Source organism: Otolemur garnettii, unplaced genomic scaffold (assembly GCF_000181295.1).
Source record: "Otolemur garnettii isolate 467f Iridium unplaced genomic scaffold, OtoGar3 scaffold00286, whole genome shotgun sequence".
Classification (NCBI taxonomy): domain Eukaryota; kingdom Metazoa; phylum Chordata; class Mammalia; order Primates; family Galagidae; genus Otolemur; species Otolemur garnettii.
In genome coordinates this window covers 561968-569122 of record NW_003852681.1, presented here as the reverse complement: position 1 = coordinate 569122, position 7155 = coordinate 561968, and the positions used below count along the sequence as shown (strand labels likewise).

Below are 7155 nucleotides of genomic sequence, written 5' to 3'. Positions count from 1 at the left end.
GTTTACAGTCAGGTAAACTGGGTGTACAAAGTGTCTTGGGTCTTGGATGGTACCATGGAGTTTAGTTTCCTAACTTATTTATGAGAGTAGGCCTTGGAAATAAATAAACAATCTCCGGATGTTGGTACATAGGTTCATCTGGCCTTGTTAGGGCTGACCAGCAGTGCCCTGCATGAAATGGCCGTTCAAGTTAACAGTAGCTATTCACCTTTTTTTATTTTTAGTGTTTACAGGTTTTTATTTATGGACCCCTGTTTTATTTTAGCATAGACATAATAGTTATGATTTAAAGCATTAGCTTCGGTTAATGAGGTACTTTAATCGAAGATTAACACTGAATAAAGAAACATGAAATACCAAATATAAAACATAAATGTCTTAACACAATAATTAAGTAAATGAGGTAAGAGCTATATTAATTAGTTTGATGTAACCATTCCAAATTGTATTAAAAAATTAACACACTGTACCCCACAAATGCATAAATGTATTCATGATCTATGTGTATATGACTTAATAAAAGGGAAAAAAAGAGACCTGAAAGTAGGTATGTGTTCTACAAAGCAACATATTAGGAGGCCTAATAAGAGGACCTTCTTTTGGCTTCATGCCTGTGGCTCAAGTGGCTAAGGCACCAGCCACATACACCTGAGTTGGCAGGTTCAAATCCAGCCCAGGCCTGCCAAACAACAATGATGGTTGCAACCAAAAAATAGCCAGGCATTTGTGGCAGGAAACTGCAGCCCCAGCTACTTGGGAGGTGGAGGCAGGAAAATCACTTGAGCCCAGGAGTTGGAGGTTGCTGTGAGCTGTGATGCCACGGCACTCTACCCAGGGTGACAGCTTAAGACTCTGTCTCAAAAAAAAAAAAGGGACCTCCTCTTACATTGTTATTGTTATTTTGTGTATCCAGGCAGTGTCAGGTAACCAGGACCAGTGTTGGTGTTTGAATGTCAAAGAATCCTTTTTTCTGAGTTATGTCTTGGATTGTATTATTAATAGTTTGTATTTTTTTCCTTTTTTTCTGTGAAATTATTGTTTCCACATTAGAAGACTTTTTTTTTTTTTTGGAGGAGAAGTATTTGTTTTAACTACATGATGATGCTATGCAGCTGCCCAGATTAGTACACCATCATAAGTCATTAACGTGCCATATGAGTTCTGAATAAATAACAGTTACAAAGCCCAAGTTATATACAAATATCTTAGGCAATAATGTTTTCAAACCTATGTACAATAAAACAAATGTAAACAGTAAATGCAGCATGAGAGTAATCAAAGGGTGCACAGGGACAACCTCTTTTGGTCAGTCTAAAATCAGGCCACTCTACCCTTCCTAACCCAACTGGACAGGCCCTCAGAGGAGAAAACAAAAATGCTCTGAGGATGTCATCAACTGAAGGACCAGGAAGCTGGTGAGGAGTTTCCCCCTTCCCCCGAGTCTGAGGCACATGGAGTAGGAGACAGCATAGAGGCTCAGCCTGTGTGTGTGTTCGGGCCCCAAGGCTCCAGCCACCTGGGGCACAGAAGGGCATTTTGCTCCTCTGGGAGGTGAGTCAATGGAATGGTAACTGCTTAAGTAAAATCAGAAGGTGTAAAAAATGTTCCCTAATTCAGAAACCTTCCTGACTCTGCCAGAAACAGGCACCAGACTATGAGGGGTGGAGTTGGAGACACATGATCGTGAGCACTGAGAAGCACAGGGGGAGGGCACACATAGACCTGATTTGGGGGAGAACATCTAGAAGATCAGCAATGTTCTAAACACAACTAAATCCTATCAGCACAGCAGAGTGGGGGCTGTGAGGCAGGTGTGATGAATGGTTACTTCTGCATCTAGTGACCAAGTAATACACATATGTATCACCTTGTCATCCACAAAGGGCAATCATATGAAACCAATGGCACTACAGCAAGAAGAGAAAATAGCCAGTATTGATATCATGCACAGTCCTGGGGCTGGGCAGGTCCCAGCAACCACCACTGCATGCAGCCTGCCCTCTGCCAGCCATGGGGAGGCATACAGAGGGGCACAGGTCTGGGCCCAAGCACCAGGGGGCAAGACCTGGGTGTCCTGGGTTGTTGAAGGAGGGCAGGAGCCCCCACCTTGAGGCTGGCCACTCACACACTGAGAGGCACCATACCCAGTGCCCAAGACCAATGCAAGGAACCCAGACCAGGAGGAGGAGGAGCTGGGTCAAAGCCGTTTACTGCCCCTTTGTGGAAGAAAGATATATGCCCTGATTGAGAGAAATTTGTGCCATTGCCATTCAGAACCCTGAAACATAGGATTTTCATGATGTTTGGTCTTTTGCAAAATTCCTGCAAACTGCTAATTTGGATTCTAAAGCCCCTACTTTCTGTAAGAGATCCTCAGTGATATTGAGTGCTGATATCCTAGCAGAAGGAGTTAGTGGACTGGTATCAAAACCATTTAGTATAGCTTTCGGTGAGGGAAAACTGTTTTCTGTTCCTCTGCCAACAAGAGTAGCTGGCAAAGAGAGTATTGCTTGGACAGCAGAATCGGTTTTTTCACAATCTAGAGTTGAAGAACTAGGAGCTTTCTGGTTACTTCCTGTTGTCTTTTCCGAACTGCTAGTCCTTACCTTAAATCTATTGCTTCATCCTTTAACCTCTATACAGAGACCAACAAAGATTCCTTTTCATCAAGTTCACTTTCTAAAAATGCATTTCATTCAATGGCCTGATTTAGCCTTTGTTCAAAGTCTTCCAGTGAAACTATTGCTGCCTTTTTTGCTTGCTCACATACTTATGCAACTGCTCCTTAATGGCCCAAGTCTGACTTAAATCATCTTCTAATACTGAAATCTGCTTGTAGTTCTGTGAATACTGATGTTCTAGTTTCTCCTTTAATGCCTCCACTTTATATTTCAGTCTTTGGTTGTCAGCTTGCAAGTCTTTATTTCTCTGTTCAGCCTGTGCCAATTGTGCCTCTAGCTCTGCTTCTAATTCTCTGCTCCCTTCCTGGAATTCAACTAGCTCATCCCGAGCTTCCTGGAAGCTTTGTTTATACTTTAAGGAAAGTTCCTTCCAATAAACAGTTTCCTCCTTTAAACTTGAAAAATCTGGTATATCGTCACCATCCATGATCAAGAAAGCCTCCACCGTGTCAGAAGCTCAGTTCACCCCCACTCAACCAAGGTCTCTGCTCCCCTCTGCAGTTCTGAGCTCCATTCTGTGTACCTCCACGTCCGGCTCCTCCACCAATAGTTTGTATTTTTTGATTAAGTATAATCTGATCAATTACATTTTTGAAATTTTGGCATCCAAGGTACCCTGTTTTTTTTTTTTTTGAGACAGAGTTTCATTTTGTTGTCCTCAGTAGAGTGCGATGGTGACATGGCTCACAGCAACCTCAAACTTTCTTGGCTTGAGCAATTCTCTTGCCTCAGCCTCCCAAGTAGCTAGGACTATAGGTACCCGCCACTATGCCCAGATGTTTTTAGAGACAGGGTCTTGCTCTTGCTCAGGCTGGTCTTGAACTCTTGAGCTCAAGTTATCCTCCTGACTTGGCCTCTAGCATAATCCTAGAATGCTAGGATTACAGGTGTGAGTCATCGTGCTCTGCCTTGTAGCTTGATTTTTAAATGTTGTTTTAACCTGTCCCAATTTTGTACTAATAGTGTTTATAGTTTGAGAAGTAGTAGTTACAATTTTTGTTCTATCTAAGCCATTTAGTTAATCTGAATGTTAAGGCTAATGGTCATAGCACACACCACAAAGGATAAGGAGACATATTTGGCAGGTCTGAACAGGTACACAATGCCATGGCAGGTGCTGGGGAGATGTAGTTCCTCAGTATACCTACTGGGTGTGTACAGTGAGTGGTGCATGTACTGCATATGGGACAGGAAAGGTGTAAGATGTTTGATGGTGTAGGGCCCACTGGTGCTATGAGCTGAGACATAAGAGTATATTTGAGACCCATAAAGGAGAAACTACTCTTTAGGCAGCTTGAGGTGTGCAAAAGCATAAAACAGAGTAGTCATCTGATTATATAGGAGGCCTGGGTATGTTAAAAATTGGCAATTAGCCAGGTGTGGTGGCTCACATCTGTAATCCTAGCACTTTGGGAGGCTGAGGCTGGTGAATTGCCTGAGCTCACAGGTTTGAGACCAGCCTGAGCAAGAGTGAGACCCTGCCTCTAAAAATAGCCAGGCATTGTGGTAGGTGCCTGTAGCCCTGGCTACCTAGGAGGCTGAGGCAAGAGAATTGCTTGAGCCTAAGCATTTGAGGTTGATGTGAGCTATGATGCCACAGCACTCTACCAAGGGTGAAAATGAGACTCTGTCTCAAAAAGAAAAATTGACATTTACAGGTGTGGTGGTTCATGCCTGTAATCCTAGCCCTCTGGGAGGCCAAGGTGGGTGGATTGCCTGAGCTCAGGTGTTTGACACTAGCCTGAGAAAGAGCAAGACCCTATGTCTACTAACCCCCTCCCCCCAAACAAAAAACTAGCCAGGCATTGGAGTGGGTGTTTATACTCCCAGCTACTGAGGAGGCTGAGGCAAGAGGCTCCCTTGAGCCCAAGAGTTTGAAGTTGCTGGGAGTCATGACACCACAGCATTCTACCCAGGGGAACAGAGTGAGACTCTGTCTCAAAAAAAGAAAAAAGAATTGACTTTTAACATAACACTCTGTGTAGTTGACACCAGAGTTACTTGGGGTTATTGTATCTAGTTGTAAATAACATATTTTTTGTTTGTTTTTTGTTATGGTAATGGTTCTCCATTATATATATCTATATAGGTCACATTTTTATTTATGTTTTTAAGAAAGGTTATATTCTTAAAGAGTTTTAGGGGGAGTACTTATTTCTACTAAATAAAATTAAATACCTATTTTATACAGGTTAAACAAAAATCTGATATATTACAGTGTGAACTAAATAAATCTGTGTATTTTTATTTTGATGAGAAGGCAAAATGTCTACATTTTGAGAAATTATGATAGTTAAGTTGACTAAGAAGATGGAGGGATGTAGTGTTTTAACCAAAGTCTGGTGTCCTCTCTCTCTGTTAGGGCTTATAAATCTCAGGTGTTGAGGATAGTTTACTCAGGGACATTGTTATCTTAACTGTGTGTGTGTGTGTGTTAAAGACTTTATTGTAGACAAAATATCATGATCAATCTTTGGAGACTTCTTTGATATGTCATCTGTTCTTTCTTGGGAGGCCCTGCCTTAGGGTCTTAATCAGGCTGTTTTTAAAACAACTCAAGTTAGTATGAAACCTGATCATCGGTCTGTTTCTTTCAGAAAGTATTTGGGACATTCATTAGTTTTTATCACAAGGGTACTTATTTGTAAGGTTTTGATCAGCCCCTTTCTCATGTTAGCTAAGTATGTCAATGTAGTATGACAACTCAGGCTCTCTTGATTTAAGTCAGTTTAAAATAGCCAAAATAGTCTAGCTTTATTTGCCACCCACTCTGCTCATCTTTAATTAACTGTCTAATATTTCACCTTTGATTTGTATAGTCCAATTCTTTGGGAAATGGGCTACTGATCACTTTGACTGTTTTTTAATTGAAAAGAGGTGGTGTGAGTAGTGGGTTTTGTAATTAGCTCTTTGTAAAGGCAGGAGTAAATGTCTGTCTAGAGCAGTGTTTTTAAACCTTTTTTATCTCACAGCACACTGGAACCAAAAGTAAACTTCCATGGCACACTTAAATTGTGTTGATCAAAAAAAAAATAATAAAGAGCAAAAGAATATTCTTAATGTAAACAAAAATGAATATCCTTACTGTGCTTTGAAATTCTTTTGAAAACAATTCTTTAAACATTTTTGCAGCACACCAGTTGAAAATCATTGCTCTAGAGGGCTTCAGAAAATGGGGTGCAGTTGTTTAAATATGTGGTTGTTTTCATATAGGTTGATGTCTGGTTGTGGTTGCAAATGTTGGTACCCGGTGGTGACTAGCATTTGTAAGTGAATAGTCTCTAAGTGGGAATGAATAAATTTTGTTATGTATGTCATTGAAAATAAAGGGTCTGAAAATTAGAATTCGTCAACATTTGGCATTCTTCCCCTGACTACCTTTTAGTACCAACAGAAGGGAAGAAATTAAGTCCTGGAATATAATGTAAATTAAAAGAAGTCATTTGTTGAGAATATGTCTAGCTACTATAAGAGTCAGATAAAGCAGTATCAATTAGGAAAGAAAAATGGCTGGTGTTTTAAAAAGTAAAGAGGATGGGGAGAGGGGGTGGAGCAAGATGGTGGATCAGAAACAGTTTCCTTGCAACTGGGTGCGGTGAGACTGCGGAAAGAAGACTCCAGGCACCTCTGGCTTGTGGGCTCTGCCCAGAAACATCACTTTGGGAATTCAGGGAGGCAGTGGAAGACTTCTGGACCCCAGGAGGAGAATGAAAGCAGTGGAGAGGTGGCAAGCGTTTGTGTTCAGTCTGAGGTCCTGGCAGCTGCCACAGTCCAGCAATAGCAGTGAGAGTTTGAAAACTAGGAAGACCTTCCCTGTGGGTTGTTTTGTGTTTTTTTGGAGTTGGGCACTTGGCTGAGTTACTTTGGGAGAGCTTAGGCAAGTGAGCAAGGGACTTTGAGTGGTGTGTAGAGGCTGGGACGAAGCTGCTGGCCTAGAACAGAGCTTTCATTGTTCAGCTGCAGGCTGTGCACAGAAAATGTAGCAAAGCTACCCTGCAGGCTCAGCACTCAGGGTCCCAGAGAGAGGCCTGTGCTGGGAGACTTTGGGCAAGAGAGCAAGTGACATTGAACAGCGCCCAGAGGCCAGGACTAAGATGACAGGGGAGAGTGGAGCTTTCAGTGTTGAGCTGTAGGAGAGCTGCCTTGCAGCCTCCGCTGACAGGAGCATAGAGCAAGACTGATTCTGGTGAGCCTGATATGTAGGCAGCCACTTTGGGAGAGATCCCAGCTACATATGCTTTCTTGAGAAAGCCTCTGCTTAGCCAAGTGTCACAGTTTGGAAAGGTTGAGGTGAGTCAATTAAGTGGGCTAAGAAGATATTCAGGCTCTTAACCCTGCACAGTTGAGGGCAAAGGAATCAGCAGAGGCCTCCAGTTTCCATCTTATACAACTGTATCAGCGCTGTGAGTAGCAACTCATATCCCAGAAGATCACTTGCCCAGGAAATATTCAGGAGAGAGAGAGAGAGAGAGAG

At 42.2% G+C, this 7155-nt stretch overlaps 1 pseudogene; it reads right to left on the bottom strand.

Annotated features, from left to right (window-relative positions):
• Window positions 1-2121: 2121 nt before the first annotated feature.
• Window positions 2122-3161, bottom strand: LOC100946485 (annotated as a pseudogene).
• Between the last annotated feature and the right edge of the window lie 3994 nt (window positions 3162-7155).